The sequence below is a fragment of the Grampus griseus genome (assembly GCF_964374135.1).
Source record: "Grampus griseus genome assembly, chromosome: 1".
NCBI classification, from domain to species: domain Eukaryota; kingdom Metazoa; phylum Chordata; class Mammalia; order Artiodactyla; family Delphinidae; genus Grampus; species Grampus griseus.
The window spans coordinates 95,845,617-95,872,862 of record NC_139017.1 but is presented as its reverse complement, the minus strand read 5'-3'; positions in this window follow the sequence as shown (position 1 = coordinate 95,872,862).

The following is a 27,246-nucleotide window of genomic DNA, read 5'->3' as shown; positions in this document are numbered from 1 at the left end:
ATGCCTACACTCAACCCCACTCGAAAAAAGGAGGGGGGATCTATTTTTTTCTTGTCATACAGGAAATTATCAATATGGCACCTGCATATAACATGTGAGTCAGACACCCAAAGAAGCTTGCAATTTTCTTTTTGCCTCTTGAATGGAAAGCAGAAAAGAAAGAGCACTTGTGCCTCCCACAAATTCTTCATTTAATCTATCCTTTGGGACCACCCAGGCTGGGGAAAAGAATTGTTCACTATATGAATAAAGCTTCCCGTTGATGGGAAAGCACAGCAGGAGAGTCAAATTCCTGATTTCTCATTTCGCATGACACCTAAGACTTCATTACAAGACTGCATCTCTTTCCAAGCTTTAAAAAAGTGAAATTCTGTGCATGGTCTTCCAAAATTTCATGTGATTTTTTTATATACCTACTATTTTAACACCATATAATTTTCTACTTGGAGGTTATTCCATTTCCCTAGCTGGTAGAAGTTAGAAGACAAGACCAGAATCTACAATAATAATGAGAATAGGTAAGAGAGAGAGAAAAGATAATTTGCTTTTTGTACGTTGATTCATTTGAATTTGACATGTTCGAAAAATTCTGACTGGCTAATCAACAGATCTGGAAAAAAAAAAGGCAAAATCACAAAACCACAGACTATGAATAAAAAGGAGAGTTAGAATTCATTTATTCAGATCATTCCCTAATATTTGAACACCTTGTAGAAGTCCCACTTACGTGACTGTCTCTCATCATGGAAAACTCAGTGTCAACACTACAGTCCATTCTATATATGGACAACTGACTGTTAGAAAGTTCTGCTATTTATTTTAAACTGAAGTCTATTACCATTGTTCCTGGTTTTATTCCTTGGTTTTACAGAGAGTAAGTCTCAGTTCATTTTCATCCAGCAGTCTTTCAAATAGCTAAAGACATTTGCTATTTTCTCCCTTACCACACTACCTATGTACCTTTGGTAATGACGAACTTTGGTTCGCTCCCAGAACTAGGCTCCTGAAACAACAAAGATAGAAATTCTAATCAATGATGAGACGAGACAGAGTTCTCCTCACCTTACTCCCACAAACAAAGAGAGACTGAACGCTAGGGTCCAACCTCACTAGAGTCTGAGAGGAATGAAACCAAAGCACATTTCCAAAATTCCTCCTAAGCAGGAGCCGCCTCAGCCCAGAAATGCTTCCTTCTATCGAGAGCACCGCTTAGAGCCCCAGAACCTCTGAGATCCCTGTACTTCTGGAGACTGAGTCTCTGATCCCAGGATCTGGCTGAGTTTTTCACAAAGAACCTCACTGTGTACAGCTAACTTGGGATGTGAAGAAATATATTTTACTCTTGACATTCTACATTTTCTCTAATGGTCTTCTCAATTCATTTTAAGTAGTCTGTTAGCTGATGTGTCCTCCTAAAAATGTATTTCTCTATTGGAATACCAAAGTAAGCATTGACAGTATACTGTTTGCAGAAGTTGGTTAGAATATACATGCAAGGTTAAGCGTTGAGTTCAAAGACCCAGTATTTTTCATGCAATCAATAATGGGGGTGGACGTCACATGCTAACACTTGCATCATATTTTGCACCAGCAAAGCAGAGATGAAAGGGTTCCAGATACCACAAAAAAATGACTGAAAAATAACATCTATGGAATCTGGGTTCAGAGCTCATACCTGGGGCCTTCCACACTAATCTTGGTTCTAAGACATAGACCCCAATCACTTGCCCCCAAACCCAAAATATAGTCATATTTCTTCTTTCTTAAATGTCCAATGTTGATAGATATTACATTATATACACTATTTAAGGTAACATATACATGTCTCAAAGGAAGTTCAAAATAAGAGATATCCACCATTTATCTTTATTCTGTGAAATAGGATACCAGGAACTCTAATCACAGTTGTGACCACCAAGTGTACAGATGACATCAAAACCTAAAGCTGGCCTAGATTATGGAAAAAAAACAGTTCCATGAATGAGTTCCTCCTTTACACTGGAAGGGAGGGGCAATATATTTCAATACACGACAGCAGGTGCTAAATGCCGAGATAGAAATAGCTACATACACAAGAAGGGAGAGATCTTTAGGAATCCAGCAGATGGGGAAGACTTCCCAGAAAACATACCCCTTATCCTGAGGCCATGAAGGAAAAGTAAGATCTAGATAAAGGAAAGGGAGAGAACAAGGCATTTCAGATGGTGGAAACTGTATGATCAAAAATGCAGAGGCAGGAATGTGCAGAGTATCTCCATTAAACGGTTAATCCAATTGGACTGGAGAAAAGGATCAGTGAGAGATAAGTATGGAAGACAGACAGGTTAGAAGCCAGAGGGTAAAATGCCTAATTGATAAAGGAAACCTCAATTTGTTAGGAACAGAGGAGTTTCCAAGAAGAAGAGTACTTTATCAATAGCATGATTTAGAATTGCTGGTGCAGAGTGATTTTAGTTGGTATTATTACTGTTTTTAAACTCTCTACAGATAATGCATCTCCTTTCTGCCTGCACCTGGGAGTTACCTGCTCCCATCTCCCCCGTGGTACCCCAGTGGTTTAGAATAAGTTATAGAAATTTCTTGTGAGAGATCATGCTCATATTTGATATGGGTCATTCTCTCCCCTACCCCGAGCCCTCTCTCTCTCTCTATGTAAGTACTTACAATTTTCTAGGCATGGGTTAAACCTTTTACCTACATTATCTTTCTTAATCTCCAAACGACCATGTAGCTATTATTATTCCCACTTTACAAACTGAGGAAACAACACTTAAAGAAATTGTCTTGCCTGAGTTCACACTGCCACTGAGTCAAATTCAGGTATCTCTAGCACGGATGTATATGTCCTTAACCAGTTTCCTTATTTTAACTGCCATCCATAATTTGTAGTTTTTGAAAAAAAAAGTTGTTTTTTTTTTATTTGGTTGTGCCGGGTCTTAGTTGTGGCAGGCAGTCTCCTTATTTGTGGCATGCAAACTCTTGTTTGTGGCATGCATGTGGGACCTAGTTCCCTGACTGGGGATCAAACCCTGGTCCCCTGAATTGGAAGCACAGAGTCTTAACCACTGCACCACCAGGAGGAAAGTCCCCATAATTAGTAGTTTTGCAACTATTTGCAACATATTCATATCATGTTTTTAAACCATTATTTTTCATAAGAGTTTTTTCTTTCACATTCTCTGCTGCCACCATCTGGTCTCTTGAAAAATTTTCAAGCTTTTCTTCTCAAGTCATTTTCAGCCTTATAAGAGTTTTTCATTCCCTTGAAAAAGAACTGAAATGTGTGTGGACTGGATTTATTTAACTGAAAAATCCCTAAACTTATCAATAGACTCTTCTTGTCTACAATGTGTTAGGGTCATAAATTAATTGGCTAATAAATTGTACTGGAAAAGAAATTGACAGCAAATCAGCCACTGCGCCAAATGCTGCTGAGGGGCTCTGTCAGTTCTGGATTCAGAGAACAAAGTGAGTTTGATGCATTTTTCCTTTGGTTGACTATGGGAGCCCTGAATTAACAAGGGAAGGTAGGCAAATACCAGAAAATCAATAAGGCTATGAAAAAAAAGGTTCAGAGGGCAGGGAAGAAACCAGCAGAGATTTAGCACATAAGTCATGGACCTCTAAAAGGTTGATAGCTGTAATCCTATGAAAGATAAAACAGGTTCACATTTCACAGAATGAGAAAAACAATAAAATGTTTGCCAAGTCCTTACCATTATCCTGTTTCTTCTGCCTATCTCTACCTTCTACAAACTACTGATTGTATTGAATTTGATTCTCCCTCATGTGGGAGGGAAGGGAGAGAAACAAAAGAGTGTATGATAAAAGGAGAGCTAGTCAATGTCGAAGATGGAGAGATAGGGAGTTTGCAGTCCTCTCTGATCTGGCCTCACAGACCTGTCCATGAGCAGTTCAGCTGGTTGATTTCTGAGTGCTTTCCCAATTCTCACACTTTGAGCCCTTCTTTGAGCATATAACCTTAGTATCCTATTGAGATTATGGGAATATTGAGGATGGAAGAGGAGGCAAATGATGTTCGGTGCCTTCTACTTTCCAGGCACCATGTAAGGTTCTTCAAACCCATTGCTTCATTTTGTTAATCCTCACAATAACCCTATGAAGTAGAGATCATTAACCTTATTTTACAGTTGAGGAAACTAAAGTTTATGAGCTCAGAGGTAAAATAAGTTGCCCCAAATCATGCAAGCTGGTGGCTAAAGGAACCAGGATTTAAATCAAGGATTTTTATAACTTTATTCATATGACCTTTCACATCTGCAAGCATACAGGACTAATTTCTGATACTGAAATTATTTATTTGTAAGTTTGATTAATATTGCAAATTACCTTGCATAGAAGATGTTCGGTTTACTCTCTGTGAGGATTAAGTGATATTTGATATACAGCCAAGGTGGCATTGGCAATCAGTGGAAAAAGGAAAATCGCTTTAGATGATGTTGGAACAAATAATTATCCACATAGGACAAAAAAGAAAGAAGATGAATTTCTACCTCACATAATATACAAAAATATATTTACAGACAGATTAAGGATTTAAATTTGAAAGCAAAACTTTGGCACCTAAAATAATATAGTATTTCTGGTTTTGGTTAAATGAAAGATTTCCCAAATAGGAAAAAGTTTCCCCAAAAGAAATAAAATTAAAGTTGTTCAATTGGACTACACTAAAGTTAAGAATGCTGTTTAACAAAATACACCATAGTGTTACAGAAAGCAAGAAAATATAAGAAATGTAACACATTATCAATTATAACAATATCAACATATTGTTAATTATATATATATAATTGATATATCAATTATATTTATATATAATATAAATCAAGATTTACTTAAATGTATTGATGAATGAATGAAGTCTGAAAAGGAATGTATTCTCTTTTTTAACAAAATAGATAATTAACTTGCTGTGTTTCATTTCCCACCAATCACTGGGACTTTTGTTCCACTTGAAGCCACTTGTCAATCAAAGGCAAAAAGGCATATAATAGTATTTAACACTCACCCAACACTTACTATGTGTCAGGCACCATTCTAATTAATCCACACAATGCCCCTATGAAGTAGGGACTATTACTGAACTGTTTAACAGATAAGGAATGTGAAGATAGGAGAGGGTAAATAACTTGCCCAAGATCACAGTTAGTAAATGTGGGGCAGAGAGTTAGACTCCATCTGGTTCCAGAGTCTGTACTCTTAACCAGTACGCTATAACACCTAACACCTCTTCAATACACACACACACACACCTTCACGTACACATACACGCACATGTGAACACACAGTCTGACTTACTTCTTACACAAAAAAATGGACCTATAGAGCAAATAGATTTGGTGTTCAGATGTTTTGGGACACATCAAACTCTCATCATCCATTGTAACACCCCCTCTCTATTTACCCAACAAGAAGTCAGAGGAAACAGAGAAGCTCATAAAAGTTGTTTACAGATATCAGGGCTGGAATTCATAAAACCTCCCAGAAGAGTGAAGACTTGTCTTGGAATTTCCATAGCTATGGCTCTACTGTATTGGTTTGCTAAGGCTATCATAACAAAGTACCACAGACTGAATGGTTTATAAAACAGAAATGTATTTTCTCACAGTTCTGGAAGCTACAAGTCCAAGATCAAGGTGCCAGCAGGGCTGGTTTCTTCTGAGGCCTATCCCCTTGGCTTGTAGGTGGCAGTCTTCTCCCTGTGTCTTCATTTGGTCTTTTCTCTGTATGTTTGTGCCCTAATCTCCTCCTCTTACAAGAACACCAGTCATATTGGATTAGGGCTCACCCTGAAGATCTCATTTTAATTTAATTATCTTTTTAAAGACCCTATCTCTAAATATACTCACATTCTGAGGTACTAGGGTTTAGGACTTCACATATGAATTTGGAAGGGGTGGAGTGGGGAGAGACACAATTCAGCCCACAACAATTCCTAAAACAATAACAACATTCTAACAGTTCAAAAGCTAATTATGTTCAGAGGTAGGTGCTTCTTAGTGATGCTAACATAAATTGTCTAGTTCAAGTGAATACTGCTATTACATTAATCATGTTTAAAATTGCCCTTTTATCTGTTATCTCTATAACAAAGTGAAGGACAAACAATTTTAATACATGAACAAAATAAGATACAGAAATTCTTAAATAGTAATTATGAGAAATTAATTTTTATTGAGAAATTAAATATTAATTTTTAGAATGTTTACTCTGCTGCCTCACCAAAAACAAGTACAATGTCTGATTTTTCTAGAAATAAAGTTCTGCTTCCTTCTATAACAATTCTCAGCATAATTTAAAATCTGTAGTTTAAACTTTGCAGTAGAAAACGTACTTGGACTTAGTGACTTACAATTTAATATTAGCTAGTATTATAAGAAAATTTATTTCAATACAAGCTGATTCTAAATATATTTTTTTCTTCTGGTAAATGTGTGTTTGATTGCTTCCATAGCAAAAACAAGATTTTTCAAGGAAGTAACAGTATTATTATGTCTGGAATATCCTAGCAACAGAAGATCAAGTTTCAATGTATTTAAATACTTAGAATGAACTTCTGTTTTTCAAAACAAATAGGAAAGCCTCAGTAATCAATTTTTAATTAATTAAATATTCATGCATATAATTGTCAATTTCATACATTTAGTACAAATGAAACTGTCTCAATATAAGAGAAATTGCTAGTAGGTAGTAATTATGTCTATTATACTTACATTTTTAATTTTTCATGACTAACACTGAAAAGAATAATAAATAGTTCCTCATGACTAACACTAAAAAGAATAATAAACAGATCCTCAAAAAGTAAATTTTACCCTAAGAATTGAAATAAAATAACAGAACTACTTTCTTATTCTAACGGTATACATAGGCCTGGCTGAGTTTTAAAGTTTGTTTGACTTCATTTCTTCACATGAAACCATAAAAATAATAAGCCCCTGAATAAACTACTAGGTGATTAGCTCACTTGGTCAATTCCAATGTCACCAGGAAAAGCAGGTGAGATATCACACTGATTTGCAGATCTTGAAAAATCCTTGCATCCCTGGGATAAATCCACTTGATTATCGTCTATGATCCTTTTAATGATTGCTGGATTCAGTCTGCTAATATTTTGTTGAGGATTTCTACGTCTATGTCCATCAGTGATACTGGCCTGTAATTTGCTTTTTTTGTGGTATCTTTGTCTGGTTTTGGTTATCAGGGAGATGGTGGCCTCGTAGAATAAGTTTGGAAGTGTTTCTTCCTCTGCAATCTTTGGGAATAGTTTCAGAAAGATAGGTGTTAACTCTTCACTAAATGTTTGATAGAATTCCCCTGTGAAGCCATCAGGTCTTGGACTTTTGTTTGCTGAGAGTTTTTAAATCACAGATTCAATTTCAGTACTTGTAATTGGTCTGTTCATATTTTCTATCTCTTACTGGTTCAGGCTTGGGAGATTGTACCTTTCTAAGAATTTGTCAGTTTCTTCTAGGTTGTCCATTTTGTTGGCATATAGTTTCTTGTAGTAGTCTCTCATGGTCCTATGTATTTCTGTTTGTCCATTGTAACTTCTTTTTCATTTCTAATTTTACTGATTTGAGTGCTCTCCGTTTTTTTCTTGATGAGTCTGGCTAAGGTTTATCAATTGTGTTAATCCTTTCAAAGTACTAGCTTTTAGTTTTGTTGATCTTTTCTAGTGTTTTTTAGTCTCTATATCATTTATTCTCCTCTGATCTTCATGATTTCTTTCCTTCTGCTAACTTTGGGTTTTGTTTGTTCTTCTTTCTCTAGCTGCTTTAGGTGTAATGTTTAGGCTGTTTGAGACTTTTCTTGTTTCCTGAGGTAAACTTCTATGGCTTAAACTTTCCTCTTAGAACAGTTTCACTGCATCCCAAGGGTTTTGGATCATAGTGTTTTCATTTTGATTTGTCTCTAGTTATTTTTTGATTTCCTCTTTGACTTCTTCAGTGATCCATTGGCTGTTGAGAAGCATATTGTTTAGTCTCCACGTGTTTGTGTTTTTTTGCAGTTTTTATTTCTTGTAGTTGATTTCTAATCACATAGCATTGTGGTCAGAAAAGATACTTGATATGATTTCAATTTTCTTAAATTTACTGAGGCTTGCTTTGCAGCCCAGCATGTGATCTACCCTGGAGAATGTTCCATGTGCACTTGAAAAGAATGTGTATTCTGCTGCTTTCAGATGAAATGCTATATAAATATCAATTAAGTTCATCTTGTCTAATACATCATTTAGGGCCTGTGTTTCCTTATTGATTTTCTGTCTGGATGATCTGCCCATTGATGTAAGTGGGGTCTTAAATTCTCCCACTATTATTGTGTTACTGTCAATTTCTCCTCTTTTGTCTGTAAACATTTGTCTTATATATTGAGGTGCTCATATATTGGGTGCATATATATTTACAATTGTTATCTTCTTCTTGGATTGATCCCTTGGTCATTATGTAGTGCTGATGAAAGAAACTGAAAATGACACAAACAAATGGAAAGGTATACTGTGTTCTTGGACTGGAAGAAACAATATTGTCAAAATGACTATACTACCCAAGGCAATCTACAGATTCAATGCAATTCCTACCAAATTACCAATTGCATTTTTCACAGAACTAGAACAAAAAAAATTTTAATTTGTATGGAAACACAAAAGACCCTGAATAGTCAAAGCAATCTTAAGAAAGAAAAACGGAACTGGAGAAATCAGGATCCCTGGTTTCAGACTATACTACAAAGCTACAGTAGTCAAAACAGTATGGTACTGGCACAAAAACAGAAATATAGATCAATGGAACAAGATAGAAAGGCCTGAAATAAACCCATGCACATATAGTCAATTACTCTACAATAAAGGAGGCAAGAATATACAATGGAGAAAAGATAGTCTCTTCAATAAGTGGTACTGGGAAAACTGGACAGCTACATGTAAAAGAATGAAATCAGGACATTCTCTAATACCACACACAAAAATAAACTCAAAATGGATTAATTACCTAAATGTAAGACTGGATACTATAAAACTAGAGGAAAACATAGGTAGAACACTCCTTGACATAAATCACAGCAATATCTTTTTTGATCCAATTCCTAGAGAAATGGAAATAAAAATAAACAAATGGGACCTAATGAAACTTAAGACCTTTTGCACAGCAAAGGAAACCATAAACAAAACAAAAGACAACCTACAGAATGGGAGAAAATATTTGCAAATGATGCAACTGACAAGGGATTAATCTCCAAAATATGCAAACAGCTTATACAGCTCAATATCAAAAGAACAAACAACCCAATCAAAAAATGGGCAGAAGATCTAAAAAGACACTTCTCTAAAGAAGATATACAGATGGCTAACAGGCACATGAATTGATGCTCAACATCACTAATTATTAGAGAAATGCAAATCAAAAACACAATGAGATATCACCTCACACAAGTCAGAAAGGCCAGCATCAAAAAGTCTACAAAGTGAATGAGAGAGTGTGGAGAAAAAGGAACCCTCCTACACTGTTGGTGGATGTGTAAATTGGTACAGCCACTATGGAGAAGAGCATGGAAGTTTCTTAACAAAAATAAAAATAGAGCTACAAAATAATTCTGCAATTCCACTCCTGGGCATATATCCGGAGAAAAACATAATCCAAAAAGGTACATGTACCCCAGTGTTCATAGCAGCACTATTTACAATAGCCAAGATATGGAAGCAACCTAAGCGTCCACTGACAGATAATGGATAAAGAAGATGTGGTGCATATGTATACAATGGGATAGAACTCAGCCATAAGAAGAATGAAATAATGCCATTTGCAGTAACATGGATGGGCCTAGAGATTATCATACTAAGTGAAGTAAACCAGACAGAGAAACACAAATACCTTATGATATCACTTATATGTGGAATCTAAAAAAAGGATACAAATGAACTAATTTACAAAACAGAAATAGACTCACAGACACAGAAAACAAACTTATGGTTACCAAAGGGGAAAGGCTGGGGGAGGGATAAATTAGGAGTTTGGGATTAAAATATACACACTACTATTTATAAAATAGATAACTAACCAGGACCTACTGTATAGTACAGGGAACTGTACTCAATATCTTGTAATAACCTATAATAGAAGAGAATGTGAAAAAAGAATATACATATATATATATATATATATATATGAATCACTACACTGTACACCTGAAACTAACACAACCTTGTAAATCAACTATATTTCAATAAAAAAATTTTTTTAATTAAAAAAAGGTGAATACTTTTGTGCAACTAATAAGTAGCATAGGAATCTTGGTTTTCTACAAAATTATGTCAGATTTAACTAAAGCCAAAATTAAATGTCTATTTAAAAGAATACAAACACAAAATCATTTTCTAGATGCCTATTATGTGTGTGGTGGGCTCTGTGTCAGGCACTGCCTCCTAAGCCAATGTTTCCGAAAACAGAAGGTCTTCAATCATCAGTCTAAGAAAGACCTATGGAGAAAATCAGGAGAATCTACCCAGACAACATTTGAGTCCATATGATAAATAACTTGGTCTGCATCTCTAAGAGAAATTAACTATTGGTGCTTAGAGTTAACAGTAGAACTAGGTAAAGATCTTTTGAATTCAAAATTCTTCCATAATGAACTAATTTTGACCTAATACAACATAGTAAAAAAGCTTTTTAATTCCTTTTTAAAGATCAATTAATAGAGAAATAAGTACAAGAAAAATTATAGTAAAGGGCAGATGAAACGTATCATCTCTTAAAATACTAGAAACTGCCCACCATCTCCCATGTGTTCACTAAATTACATTACATTATTTTTGCCAAGCCTTAGTTATACAGCTTGGTGAACAAATTATTCAGATCTTTTGCCCCACCTCTTTGCTTCTAGTAACAATTCTTTGAGCAGGTCACAAATCACCATTATCAAAATGGAAAATAAAGTTTTAATACATGGAGTTATATCAGTTTGCAATTTATTAGCCATTCTGAAAAAAATGTTTGCTTTTACTGGAAACTGATCCTTGTATAATGGCTTTAAGGTTTGAGACTGATTATTGGTGGATGCTCATTATGCGTGATACCACTAAAGTTAATACAGATAGTTCATACTTTCCTCTATTTTTAAAGTACTATTTTTAAACATCTACAGATGTCTTAGAAGATTTTTGACCTCCACTCAAGTTTCCATATTGGATTACCCAAGATATTTATGTATTTAATCTTAAGGTATCCTGCATGATAATGCTTCTAAAATACTGAGTTTATTTCTATTGAAGTAAAATTTGTACATAACATTATATAAGTTTCAGGTGTCCACCATTATAATTTGGCATCTGTATACACTACAAAGTGATCACCACTAAAGGTCTAGGTACCATCACATCCCATACAATTGACCGTCTTCACCCGTTTTGACCATCACCCCCAAATCCCTTCTCCTCTGGTAACCACCGATCTGTTCTCTGTATCCGTGAGTTTTGTTTTGCTTTGTTTGTTCTTTTTTTTTTTTAGATTCCATATATGAGTGAAATCATATGGTATTTATTCTTAAATGAGTTTTTCAAAGTTCTGCAAAATGAATCATTATAGACAGTCTGTTTTTAAAGCAATTGTTCAATTTATACATTTCTGCAAAAGAGGCTAGCATTCCAACTCTCTTCAAAGTTAGCACCAGGTCCCTAGCTCTCACTTAGATGGCTGGAGACAGAAATATATAGTTTGGAACGTCAGCCAGTGATATTTTCTAATTTAGGGATTGACATAAACACACTGTCTTCTTATTTTTCTGGCCCTTGGAGATATTTCTCTTTAGTGACAGAAAGAGTGTTTTGAACCCTGCCAGACTTGATCCATTTCTCCTACTTTATGAGAAAAGCAAAATCAACAAAATTCTGCTTGTTTCTCCAGACTTCGTATGTTTTCGGGAACAGCAGTTGCTCCAACATTTCTCTTAGATCTGCACGACACAGAAACTGACTTCCCAACAAACTGGCCTCTTAATTTCATCTTGCTCTGACAGTAAAAGAACAAGGAGCTCAGTGATGCTGAAGCAACACTCTCAACCACCAAAAAGAAAACCTTGGTGCCCATTCTGTCACTCACTGAACCAGGTTCAAGACTAATGAATTTCTGCCACACAGTGAAGTGCTTGCTCCTATACAGGAGTAATTCCTTGTGTTTAAGTCATGGTAACCTGGCCAAGCAACAAAGGATCAACTTATGAAAGAATATTTATATCTCAGTTGTTTTTGTTTGTTTTTGTTTGGTTTTCAAGTGCTCTATGTAGAGAAAATGGAAGAGTTGGAAGTAACCATCCCATTTTTCTCCAGTAAATTGCCAATTTTCTAAGATGACAAGTCTTCCTTTACTTTCCTTTTATTTCTCCTCTTGTAATCTGGCTTCTGGACCCAACCATTGGGGCCTGAGAGTCATCAGACACTTTCTGATTCCCTACTGTATCATTTACTATGAACACATACAATAATTTCCTACTTACTTCTCTGATCCTCAGTTTTCCACATCCGTAAATGCGATCACAATAATAGTACTATTCTTTTAGGTTTGAGGAGAGTCAATTAAATAATGTTTGAAAAACATTTATCAAATTCATAGTACCTGAGTTTTTCAATAAATATTAGTAGTAGTAGTAGTTCTAATTTCAATAGTCTTTGACGGACAAAATTAAAAATGAATCAGCACTAGAGATCTTAATCAGAAAGGGACAGTTGGATTTTAAGTTTCTTGCAACTTTGGGAGCCAGAAAAGACCACTGAGTCCAGGAGTCAGCAAGCTATACCCCGCAGGACAAATACAGCCTACCACCTGTTCTTGCAAATAACCAGTTACTGGAACAAAACCTGTTAATTCATTGATGTATTATCTATGGCTGCTTTTGTGCTTCAACAGTAGCACTGAGTAACTGTGAAAGAGACTGCATGTCCTGCAAAATCTATAATATTTCACGGGAAAAGTTTGCTGACCCCTAATCTATTCTCACCCCCTTCATTATCCTGATGAGATATTAAATACAATCATACAATTGAATATTGCTAAGAAATTTCCTAATGTATCATCTTTGTTCGTTACAGGAAACTTCTGTGTATGCAGACTGCTTACTGATAGAAATAAAACCTGCTTCATTAACATGTTTTGTTGTTTCTGTGACACAGTGATGGTTCCTGGGAGCCCTACAGAATGTGGGATTTTATTCTAGCACTTGCACTATGGAAAGGAAAGTATCAATAATTCCCACTAGGACCAGAAAAACCTGAGGTTAAAAAAAGGCAGCATAAACTCATGCCAAAAGCTGAATTTTATTTAATATAAAGAAAAGTGGTAGCTTCCAACTTCAGCATAAAGTAGGAGTGTCAAATTGCTGCAGAAACTGCTGTCTTCTGGAGACTGATGACCAGAATGACCCCAGAGCAATATTTTATTCTCATGAGATGGCTTGCTTAGATATTTCTGGGAAGAAGCAATGGGTCTTCAGAAAGAAACATGTTGTTTGTTTCCTGGTAACTGCTTGCCGAAGTTGGCAGGAGTCCGTGAGACCAGACATAAATCAGGAATCGGGTAGGGCCATGGCATTGAATCAGTGGCTATAGAGGGTATCAGCAGATTGTCCAGAAAGAGGGACGTTTCATGGGTGAAGCTTTGATTTGCTTCTATTATATTCATGTTGCGCTAAATACAGTATGAACATCACAAATAGAAACCACTCCTCGGGTTCCCAAGGGTAAAGCTTAGCTTCAACCTAAAGCTTTCAAAAGTGATATATATGCACATCTAGCAGTGGCATCAGGAAGACAGAGAAAAATAAAACATCATTTCTCTTTTAGGGAAACCAGCTCTATTTTCTTCTATGCCATAGGGAATGGCATTAATCCTAACTAAATAGCACATGATGTTTAAAGGATGGAGAACTAACCTATAGCTTTTGCTTCCAGGAGCCTTCACGTGTAATCCATACGGTGTTGTCCTATAATCACCTATTTCAGAATTACCAGCGTAGTTGCTAAAAATGCAGATTTCTGGTCCCTGCACCAGACAGTGTGGATCAGCACCTGTATGTGTTCACACCCAAGCACAAGCATTTTCTACAAGCTTCCTGCATGATTCTACTGCAAACTATAGTATGGAGACCACGGGTCCACTGAAGAGGAACTAGCGCTAAATCTCGTAGTTTTGCCATTGTCTAGCCTTGTGACTTTGAGCAATTTACTTAAAATGAGTGTAATGTAATCTATTCTGCTAGCAAACAGATTCATTAATTTTGAGAATTAAGAGGGAAGAGCCCAAGGTGTCATGTCAGATGGAGGTATAATTACCTGGAAGAGACTAGTGCAGTGATCTACAACAGCTAAACTGCTTGAAGACAGGGATGTGCAGATGGTAATGTTGGATAACACGGCTTTTTTTTAATGTACTCAGGGAAAAGCATTTTAATTTTATAAAATGTAAGCTAGCTTTTCATGTTATGTTGTCTCTTCCCTTTATCCCATAAATTTGGGTAATGTCTAATATGTATTTTCACGAGGAGGAAGAAAATCTCAAAAATAAGCAGTTTACCGAAGATTCATGTAGTTCTGCCCGTTCAATATATTCTGCACAATTAAAATGTCTAGGGGCAGAGCTTGCGCTACCCCAGATGAGAAACCGTCTAAACATTTGAATGTTGCTACAGACTAAACTAATGAATATTTTACACTCACCAGCTGCTTCATAATCCTTCTCCTGCCTAAAAGCCATGAAATTACAAAATGCAATTTCACCTTCTCTGGGGCTTTGTATCACTGTATATACAACAGCCAAATCTCTTTGGTATTTTACTGACAAAACAAAAGGCCGCAAAAGAAGCCGTAATTGAAGTCACTGCTACTAAATAAATCCCAAACATGTTCTTTTGCTCTTTTCTGCTACAATATACAGTTCAAAACTGGGCCTGCACTTCTGTCCTCTTGATGCTGTAATAGCTTCTGGGATCAAGGAACTAAGTGGCCACTAAAATTGACGTAGGTATGCTGGGAAGCAACATCCCCTCCCACTCAGTTTAGAAAAAAATGATTCATTAAAAGATATACCAGAGCATATTTTTAATAATGATAACCATAGATAACATGTATTCATTATGTAACTGGCCTTTCAATACACCATCCCACTTAATCCTCACAACAAATCTATGACGTAGATATTCTCCCCATTTTATAGATGAGGAAAGTGAGAACGAGCTAAAGATTGCAATGAATATCACAGTACGTATACAAAATGTCATGTTAGGCAGTCAGCCAAGGTCTACCTGGTTCCAAATATCACAATTTTAACTGTTACAACAAGATAGACTTGATGGCGTTGATATATCTATCTCTGTTAGCAAATTAATTCTTGTTTGAATTGAATCAGATTTCTCTGTTAGTTGTTATTTTCATTTTTCTTTCAAATCTAGGAATTATCCCAATTTAAAGGACTGTATCTTTAAGGCATGTAGTAAGGTGCTCAGCAAATATTTGCTGGATGAATGAACACCTCAGTACTTAGAGGAATACTGCCAGGTATTTTAAACCCCAAATACTCTTCCTTATAATGAACAACCATCAGCATTATTCTCACACCAGTTGTTTAGCAGTTCTTCACAGGTAACTTGTCACTATTAGTAATTACAGAAACAGTTTATAAATCATTTACTTTTTGAAAGAGTGTGGAGTTACGGGGCAGTCCACCAGACCACTCTCACTTCTGACACCAACTGCAAGTCCAGGAGTCCCCAAGACCACACCTTGGTTCAGTAATTCACTAGAAAGACTCACAGAACTCACTAGAAGCTCTTATACTCATGATTATGCTTTAGGATACAGACTAGGTTAGGTTAAAAGATACAGTTAAAATCAGCCAAGAGCAGAGGCCCATAGGGCAGAATCTATGAAAGATTCAAACAAAGAGCTTCAAGTTGTTCTCTCTAGATGAAGTCATGGACATCGTTTTCCCAGCAACAGTATATGATGATATATATGGAATACTGACAACCAGGGAAGCTGAGCCAAGTCGTGGTGTCCAGAGTTTTTATTTGAGCTCTATGGTTGATCGCCCACAGGGCTGCCCTCCATTTTCAGACACTCTGGAGGTCAAGCTGATACCATATGACTCAAAGCTTCTACCATAGATAACATTGTTAGACTGTTTGGCATGGCTCAAAGCCCCCAGTCACACAAAGAAACTCCTATCAGGCCCGGCATTGCAAGGGTTTAGAGATTACCTCCCAGAAGCTGAAGGTAAAGGGCAGACCTCTCTTAGGTAAGGTTTAATTCTTCACTACACAAAGGGTTTAAAGAAAATCCAAGGTTCTTCAAGAATACTATTTTTACTTGCATTTTGATATATTTTCTGATGCAGGAGATGTAGAGGCCCAGTTATAGTTTTAGGGCCAATATGCAAATGTGAACGTCATCTTCCAGCTATGTTGTTACTTCATAAACATAGGATTTTGAAAGGAAACAGAGATGATTTGGAGGGCAGCCAAGGACTACAAGTGTAAGCATAGATTAACATCAAGCTATAATAGAGACCAATGTGCAATTATATCATGTGATCAAATTAGAGAATCTAAATGTGGAGATAAATTTTAGAATTTCTTTAGTTTAGGATCCTGTCCAATAACTAGACTTTGAAATCAGCCCTCTTTTTCATAGTTGTTCCCCCAAATCAGTCTTCCTCTTAATTCTACCATCTTTTCCTCCAGCCATTCCAGACTCCTTGCTGTTCTTTCTTTTGACCACCAAGGAAACATGTGGTTTGTCCATCTGGGACTACAAGTTTTGCTCCGTTCTGATCATTTCCAAATATGCTGAAGTGCCAAAGACTTATATATTGTTCCAATTATTTTAATTATTAGGTCTTTGGGTTGAAAGCAACAGTACTTTAATTCCAATTAATTGGGCAAAAATGTTGGACACAGACACACATACAGGGAGAATGCTTTGTGATTTCTGTTGCTTAATCCACCTAGTACGGGTTACTTTGTCACAGCAGTCCTAGCAAACTAATATATAGATTAAATATGTATTTCTGGTCATTTGAATGTCATGTTCTGTAGTTGCCTCATCTGTTTAGTCAAAGTGCAGTACAGTTTCACAAAAAGAATTTCCTCTTTTGTATATGCAACTTCAGGCTCTTACATTTCTTTGCTATTCATCAGCCTACACCTATTGGTTTCTATGTTCATATCACAGATTTTATCCTATGTGACAGATAAATACAATTACCAAGAGATTCTAATTAGTCATATGTCAGACATAAAGACCTTAATTTCAAATATTCTACTTTGCAGACCCATCTCTATAGATTCTTTTAATAGGTTCCAACTTTCTGTTAAAATAATCCATCTTTTTATTCATTTTGATCATCTTTTCCTTTATTTTAACATATTATGATTATTTTGAACTCCTAACATTATAGTCAATATTTATATCATCTCTAGGTCCTTATTTATTTTCTGTTTTATCTTTTATTAGTCTCTTTTTCTGCTTACTTGCATGTCTAATACTTTTTTATTATATGCTGGGCATTATAAATGATACATCATAGATGTTCTTGAGCACGTTATCTTCTTCCAAAGAGTGTTAAGTTTTTATCTGGTAGGCAATTAAATTAGTGGAGGATCTCCCTGATCCTGCCATAGCTTGATTTTAGTCTTTGTTAAGGTGGGTCTATCTCACTTTTGTCCTTTCTCCTAGATTCTAGCCCTCACTTCTAGCATACTTGTAGCTTTCTAACTTCTAGGATGTGATATTTCAACAACAATGACAACAAAAACTAAGGTATTCACCAGCTAGACCCAAATTTTAATGCCCCCTGAAACCGTGAAACCTCTGAAATTTCCTGATTATATTTTAGCCTCCCTGCATTTTTCTCTGTTACATCTCTTGAAATTACATTCTATGAATGCACAGCTTTCTGAGTCAGCCAAAAACCCAATGTAAGTTCTTATGTAGATTTTTGGAGCTCCTTCTCTGAAACTCTCTCCCATCTAATACCTTATCCCTCAAATCCCAATCATTATGGTAACTCCAAACACCAGTCTCTGTTTCCTCTGACAGCAAAATTTCTATTTTCTTCTTGGGCTATTCCCCATACAATGGCTTGGAAATTGCACCCAGGGAGAAATCAGGGTGAACGCAGGATGTAGCTTATGTGCTTCCCTTAGCTCAGAGATCTCAGCCTTGCATTGGTTGCTGCCCATTTCCTGCACATAATTGTTTTACATATTTTTCCATATGTATATACATTTTGGTGGAAGGGGAAGCATGATACAAGCTAGTTATTCATAGCCAAATTTAAAAGTCATGTGTAAGGTTCTTCAATACAGAGTTAGGTCCTCATGATTCATTTCTTTGCTCTTCCCTATTTTTAACTCATTAGGAATACTTGTTTCCAGTTTTTTGTTTGGTTTTGGTTTGCTTTTGTCATTTTTTGTTGTTGATGTTAACTGGGTTTATTTGCTATATTACAAAAAAGATTTTGGTAAATATTCTGCACAAAAATCTTTTTATGAATCACTAATTCCATAGATGAGATTTCTAGAGCTGAAATCATTGGACCAAAGGGTATGGACTTTTCTAAGTCTTTGCTAACATATTGTCAGATTCTGTTCCTAAAGTATTGTACTTGCCCACAATGTTGTAGTAAGGTTCAGCTAATGTAAAAGAAAACCAATTTTATGGTAGCCTTGTCATGATTACCTATTTTAATTATTACCAATATCATAGGCAACGAAAAAGAGCATCTCTTTACTGTTTCATGATTACTAGTGAAATTGGAAAATTTGTCATGTTTATTGATTTTAATTATTTCTGCCATGAATTCTCTCTTCTTGTTCCATTTTCAATATTTTCTTTATTGGTATTTAAGCACTATTTATACTTTGAGAAATTAATTTCTCAGTTGTCATAACTCATAAAATTTTCCAAATTTGTCATCTACATTTTAATATTGCTTATGATTTTTACATTGTGAGTTTCTAAGTTTTTTAAATCAAATTTACCAGCAGTTTCTTCCATTGCTTTCCTTTTTTATACTTTGTGAACTAAGTAGGGGGAATATCTCTGGCATCTATACCACCAATTCATTCTTTTAATAAGAACAAGTCCCTGATATTCAAAGACTTAGCAATCTAGAATTGGCACTAACCCAGACACAGCTCTATTTATAGGCCACTCAGATACTTCCTGTGCTATGGCATGTAGCCAATGGTGAGCACCCAGAAATTCTGACACTTGGAAAAAAGAAGGTCTGTACTGGTACATCTGTAAGTAAGAGGGGGTCAGGCTCAGGGCTATTGACACCACGGAGAGGGTAGGAACAGGAACTAGAACAATACCAAAATCAGTTCTGTTAGAGAAGATTGGTTTGCAAATGTCTGAGATACAGAAGCTATAATTTAAAATGTGACTCTAAAAGGAGTTCAGTTTATATCCCAGTTCTAATGTTCTCTTGTTTCACTGTTCTCTGACTTTATTTGACTCTGTACTGAGTAAGGGCAAGCTTCTTGCTTACCATACATTTAAATTCTACACTTCTGTCTTTAGAAATACCCCTGAGTAGGCAAACTCGCATCTTCAGCAGCATGAATATTAATCATGGCTAATAAAATTAATAATAATTAGCATTGATTAGGCTCTTACTATGGTCCAAACTCTCTTCTAAGCCCTTTATATTCATGGAAACCTTCAAACCACTTTGAACTGTTTAGGAACTATAATTTTCTTCATTTTAGAGTTGAAGAAACTGAGGTACATAGAAGTTAACTTGCCCAAGGTCACACACAACCACTAAGAAGATGAACCAGGATTTGACAGCAAACAGCCTGGTCCCAGAGTTGGCACCCTTGTGATATTCAATTATATTCTGTATTTATTAATGTAAATCTTGAGAATAAGTATTAATTATAATTAACATATGTGGAAAGATGTATACATATGTATTTATACATATGGAAAGATGTATAAATATTATTCCCTTCAATACCTGTTCTTATTTATTATGGCAATGGAAGGGGGGAATTAAGAATTAATTTAAGAATTCTTGGATTATCTAAGCTTTTGGCTTTCCCAACTTCCAAAGCTTCTATCAGAAAACAAAAATAGAACAAAGGAAAAACACATACATGACAGTTTTTTTAGTTTGATGTTAGTTCCACTGGAGATTGATTTAAAAGGGAAACCAGACAATGTAATGATCGAAGTAAGATCAGGTTTATACACCACCTGCAATATTCCTACTATCATCAGTGCTTCCCCCCAGTTCCAGCTTAGAGCAGAGCAGTGGATGGTGCAGAGCTCGTATGGGTGAACTCCCAACAACTACACAATTTGAGCTCTCCCTGAGCGAGCCTTGCCAGAATAATTGATGGACTCTTGTCCCTACTGTCCCTTTCTCTTTTCACTTTGGTACCCCACTCAGACTCGGGGTTTCTCATGGCTGCAATTCCAGGACTGTTCATGGCCAAGTCACTGCTAGAGGCCTCACAGAGTGAATAGGAGAGGCTGCTCCACTGCTGTTCCGCTTTTGCCTCTCATCCTGTTCCCTTCACTCCACCCTCCACAGCACTGCTAGACTGATATTTTTAATGTGTGAGTTCAGTCACGTCCCTCCCCTTAAAATCCTTCCGTAGATTCCCACCTCTTATGAGACAAAATCTAATCTCCCTAACATGGTGTACAAGACGCTTGATGATATAGCTCCACCTGCCTGTTTGCCCTCTCCTGCCCTCACCACCTTCAAGTTTGTATTCCAGGCTTAATGGCCTACTTGCAGATCTTCAAATATGCTTTACCCTCTCATGGGTCCATGTCTTTGTATATTCTGTTTCCTCCCCTGGAGCATCCTCCACCTACCCTCACCACATCAACATACACTTAAATGATTCACATATTTCGGTCTCATTTTAAATGCTGTCTTCTCTGTAAAGCCTCCCTGACGGCTTCAGGCCACCTTAAGCGGTTCATGGAAACTCATAGTGTTCCAACCTGCTTCCCTCAAGCACTCATCACATTGTATGGTAACTGTTCATTTGTGCATCTGTATCCAACTTACACCACATCCTATCAGAAGGAAACCCTACTTTTCGTCTATGCAAATGGCACTTGATAAATATCTAATGGATGAGTGGATGAGTGGATGAATACATGGCTCAATGAAAGAATCACTTTTACAACAGTGATAATTTTTTATACTGTTCCTTAAAATAAACAAAGGACCCCAATATATATTATCTTATTTAGACATGACAACAGATTTCTGAAATAGATGCCACTGACAATTTACACATGAAGAAACAGGTTCAGTAAAGAGACTTGCCAGATATCACATAGGTTAGTCACACCAAAACTCGGGGCCTTTCTAGTATGTCACAGCTCTTTCTCATAATACATTAGATGATTAAAATGAAGTCATTACTGGTCCATAGACTTATGGAGTTTCACAGCCAGGAGACTTCCCTAGTCAACACTTCTTAGTGGAAACATGAAAAACTGTGGCCCAGAGATATGAAATGGCCCAAATTATATCACTCATTAGTGGCAGACCCAGGGATGACTTCATGGCTCCTAATTCCCACTTTGTAGGTTCTTAAATCCAGGTTCTTCCACTCATTGTGAGACTATATGACTTTAACCTCTTTGTACCTCAGTTTCCTATGTTGTTAAATGGGCTAATAATGTACTTACCTCATAGAGTTGTTGTGAGGATTTAAATGAGATAATCCATGGGAAACTCTTAACAAGAGTGACTGACAACCATGAATGCTTTAAAAATGTTAGCTATTAGCCATCATCATTTCACTTGGCTGGGTTCTTCCTCTTTCATAAATCAATAGCATCAAAGAAGTGCCAATGTAGTGATAGCAGTCACACTCAAAAGAAAAAAGGTAAAAGACAAAAAGCAATCTAATGCATGTGCAGAAATGCAAATAGTAAGTTATAAGATGGAAGATATTATGAGTGAACGAGAGAAAAACCCTATCTTGAGGTCACAGGCAAACAAATTGTGTTAGGCTTTTCCTTCCATGAAAACTACCCACTTTCTGAGGGAAGCAAATTGATATAAATTGCATTGCATAGTTGAAAAATAATAAAGTAATAGGTAATAATTTTTCATTACTTATTTTCCCCTTCAAATAATTAATTTATGCCTCTCTCTTCTAACTGAAATAGATAAATGCACAAATATATACATAAAATATAACCAGCAGTGCGTACACTGTCTTATCTACTGAAGGACAATTAGATTATAATCATTGCCTCTCCTATTGAGTTCCAGCCAGCTGGTTTTCTCTGAATGGATTGTCCACAGTTCTCATTCATCAGCCTCATCAGAATTGCATTTACTCATTGACGTCTTGCCATCCTAGCTTTTAGCAGCAGTCAGATTAGGCAGGGCTATGCTATAGTAACATACAAAATTGCATTAGCTTGCAAGAGCAGAAGTCCATCTCACTCATGGCTCATGTCAAGGAAGATTGACTGCATGTCTCCACCTCTTCTCATTCTGGAACTTAGCCTGAAAGAATAGCCTCCATCTAGAATATCACTGGCATCACAGCAGAGAAATACATTGTGGCAAAGAATGAACCCACTCTCAAAGCTTCTGCCTGGGTGTAATGCACATCACTTCCACTCACCTTCATTGGCTAATGGAAGTCACATGTCCAAACCAGTCTTCAGTAGGGTGAGGATACAGATATTGATCAATAGGAATATAATCTATGGCATATTCCTATTGCAACCGTATTGATTCTATTTTTTTCTACTAAGTTTCAATGGATTCTTATTTTTCAAGGTAAATGTAAATTGTCTTTATCATGCTTCCTGCTTATTGCTCTGTGACTCCTAATTAGTTTTGTAAAGTCTGGAATATAGTATTACTGTCCCAAAGAGGACTCACATTATAAAAATGACTAAAGGATTTTTGTTTTGTTTTGTTTGCCACAGCTCGGTTATCAGATTACTACATGAATTCATTCTGACACAAATTCTCATGAGTTTATTTACTGTTTCTCCAACTATTAGAGCAGTAAATGTATCTTCAATCTTCTAAATCTTTTGCCCCATGGGGCCTGGCACTTACAGTAATTACACCATTTGTGTTTTCGTAAATACTTGCTAATAAAATGATTAAAATAAACAGAGAGCATCTCCTAGACTAAAACTAATAGACTTCAATCCTAGCTCTACAGTCAAACTGTTCTGCAATTTTTTAAAAAGCAGGTCTATGTCTTTGGGTTTAAAAAGTGATGATGTCAGTCTTAATGGAATTTGTGAGATTGGAGAAGAGAGTGCTCATTATTTAATGACTGTAATGGGCTCTGAAAGCATCCTGCAATCCATGTGCCTTATAATGCCAAGCCGCCAAAATAAAGGGGAAGGAAAAAATTACTGTGGAAGTCATTCTTTCCATGAGTCAGGAAAAGAAACAACTTTTGTATAATTTACCTCACATACAGTTTCCAAAATTACATTAACAATTTGAGTATGTGGAGTATTTTTACTGAAATTACCTAGACCCAACTCAACGCAGTACCCTATCTCCATGATATGGACCAGAACCAGGACTTAAGTAAGGCAAGTTACTTTCTTCAGAGGGCTCCATAAAATTCACCATTTTGCCAGAATCCATCTATAGCAGTGTTTCTTAACCTTTTTTTCATTGTAATCCCCTTAAGAAATCTTTTCAGATATTTTTTGCTAATCACCCACACACTATTTTACTGCCACCGATTACTGTGTGTCTGATTATTTATTGTATGTATATCTGTGATTTACACATAAAAATGTAAGAACAGGGCTTCCCTGGTGGCTCAGTGGTTGAGAATCTGCCTGCCAATGCAGGGGACACGGGTTCGAGCCCTGGTCTGGGAAGATCCCACGTGCCGTGGAGCAACTAGGCCCGTGAGCCACAACTACTGAGACTGCACATCTGGAGCTTGTGCTCCGCAACAAGAGAGGCCGCGACAGTGAGAGGCCCGCGCACCGCGATGAAGAGTGGCCCCCACTCGCTGCAACTAGAGAAAGCCCTTGCACGGAAACGAAGACCCAACACAGAAAATAATTAATTAATTAATTAATTAATTTTTTAAAATGTAAGAATTTTTTTACCACCTTAGGAGTAATATTGCCCCATTGAAAATACTTGATCTTTAGGACCGATGCCTTTCCTCTCCTACCACCTCTATCCATCTTACACTTAAGCCATAATGTTCTGCTCTTCTTCCTCAACCATGCCCTTTTTCATTTTCTCATCTCTGGATTTTTGTTCATGCATGTTATGCCTTCTCTCTGGAATAATCTCTCCATTTCTGTTGAGTCCAACCATTTTTCAAGGAACAGATCATGCCCTACTTCCCCCAAATAGAATTTTCCCAGATACTAAGTCAGCCTCCTTCCCCCCACAATATTTACCTTTAATAGAAGACATTTTCTTTACTAGAATAAAGTATCTCAGTCTATTTTAAAGTTATTTAAGTTCATGATCCCCTCACTAGCTTGTAAGCTGTTAAGTGGCAAAGACTATTCATTATTGGCTCTCCCACAGTTCTTAGCACAAGACTTTGTACAGAGAGCACTCAATAAATATTTGTTGTATGGAGTTTATTAATTTATGGCTCTATTTATTCCTGCTAGCACCTCATAGGAAATATAGACTTCAGCTGCCAAAGAGCTCACATTGTCATTTAGATGAACATAAACACAGATGCACACACACACGTGCGACATAACTGGCATGGGAAAATGGGTTATTCCTTCAACCGTTCATCCTCTGCAAATCAAAAGTGGGATTCCTCCTTGGAAAGTACCCTGATCAATAGCACCACTCTCATGGCACAGTCTCAAAATTACAGAGGAACTTTAACTCCTTCATCTCCCCATGTCTATCAATAAGTAGTTGCCCGAATTTGTTGATTCTTCATTTTTCATGAATCTTTGATTTTTGCTTTTCTCTAGGAGCCCACTGTCAGTGCCTTACTCCAAATCCATGACATCTCATCTGTAGTCAGCTCCTCCCTCCATAGTTTACACCTTTCCACATCACTAGTTATAATCACTCTTCAATCATTCTTACTATAGATTATCTTCCTGAAACATACACTGTGATCTTATTCTGCTGCACAGCAGCTTAAGAACCCGCAGACAATTCAGAATAAATCCAACCAACTCAATATGACTGCTATGAAGTGAACCGTGTCCCCCAAAATGCATATGTTAAAGCCTTAACCCACAATGTGATAGTACATGGATATGGGGCCCTTGGGAGGTCATTAGGTTTAGATGAGGTCAGAAGGTAGGGCCCTCATGATGAGATTAGTACCCTTATAAGAAGAGACATCAGAGAGCTTGCTCTCTCTCTCTTTCTCTGCCACATGAAGACATGGCAAGAAGGCACTGTCTATAAGCTAGGAAGAGATCTCTCACTAGAATCCAGCCAAGCTGGCACCCTGATCGTAGACTTCCAGCCTCCAGAACTGGGACAAAATTAATTTCTGTGGTTTAAGTCACCCGACCTATGATATTTGTTATGGAAGCCTGAACAGACTCATGTAATAGACTTCAGGATTCTGCTTTAAATGGCCTTACCTGATCAGCCCCAGCTGCTAAGGCTCCTCCCAAGGAATATGCAGATCTACTCAGGCCTTCATTCTTTCACACACACAAACTAGGAAGACATTATCTCTACTTAGATCAGTGAAAATGTTTTTCAAAATAATTGGTTATAATAAGGATTGTTATTGTTTATACACTTTTTCTAAAGAATGTTCTTGCTAAAGTGATCTACAAGCCTCAACAACTGTGAAATGTGTAGTTTGCCCTAGTGCTAAGAGAATAATCATTGTATTCAAGTTCAAAATACCTTAACTTCTCATATCAAAAATAAATTAAAAGAGAGAAATTTGACCATTATATTCATGCATTTGACAAATATCATTGTTCACCTATCATAAGCCAAGTCCTAAGCTAGGTGCTACTAACACAATAGTCAAAATGGACAGTTTCTACCTTCCTGAAAACTGCAGTCTAGTCTGCTGGATGAGTCTAGATCTTTTCTATAAGCAAGTGTGAAAAATTACTTTCATTTGCTTGAGAACGAATGTGCATGTGGTTTCAGGTCTGAGCCATAGAGAAATAGTTAAGTGGCTTGTTCGTTACATCTCTCATTTCATTCCATCCCTGAGGCTTCCTGTCTCTCTCTCTTCCTCTGTCTCTCTTTCCTGCACTAACTTCTTATGTTAGTGAATGGAGGAATGGAAGGAAAGTTCTCCCCACACAGAAGTTTTCCTTATTCAACTACAAAAGAGCAGACTGAAGTGACAACTCTCCACTGCTTCAGCAGGAATATCCTGACAGCCAATGGGCTTTCTGGGAAACAAGAGCAGGGAGCTGGGACATGCGGCTAAAGAAGGTTTCCTTGTCTGAGGATTCACCCACTATGGACTTTTCAAAATAAACTGGCTAAGGAGAATAGTAGGGAACTAAGAAAGTAAGTTTGTCCTATATCTTGGAAGATAACTTTTCTCTTTCTAAAGTTAAAACCTGTGCCCCACAAAAGATTTTAATTTAGAGAAAGTAGTTTTAAATTCAAATCCATGGATTTTGGTTTTGGAGTTAATGTAACCCCAAACAAATACAATTGTGTTTTACTTCCCTTTATGAGAATGCTATGGCATATTTTATGTGTCCTCCAATGTCACAGAGCAGCATTTTATTCATTTTGATGATGTAATCTTCTACTTAGCCAATTCTTATCCAAAAATTAAATGCTAAACTTGAGAGGTTTGCAGACAGTTGAGCACATTTCCAAATAGACCCTCAGTTCCTAAAACAGGTTTTTATTCTTAGTTAAAATAGGACCATGTCATTCACTACCTCACTGAATTTTAGGCGCTTAAGATCCACCCACATGAGCCCACTTCTCACATCACACGTCTTGCAGATCTTTGTGGAAGACCTTATCTTTCATCAGCAGACCTGAGGTCCCCACATGGGGGAGACCTCACTATGCAGCAGCCCTGCCATTTTAAAGTCATAAATTAAATAGAATGTACATGGATTTCATAGGTCTTACAGTCCCATGGAATTAAGGGTAACAAAACTGCTCTGAGAGAAGAAACACAAATGCTGAAAACTGGCTTTCCATTGAGCTATGCACCACAGCAAGCAGAGAATGAACAGAGAAAGGCAAAATATCTTGC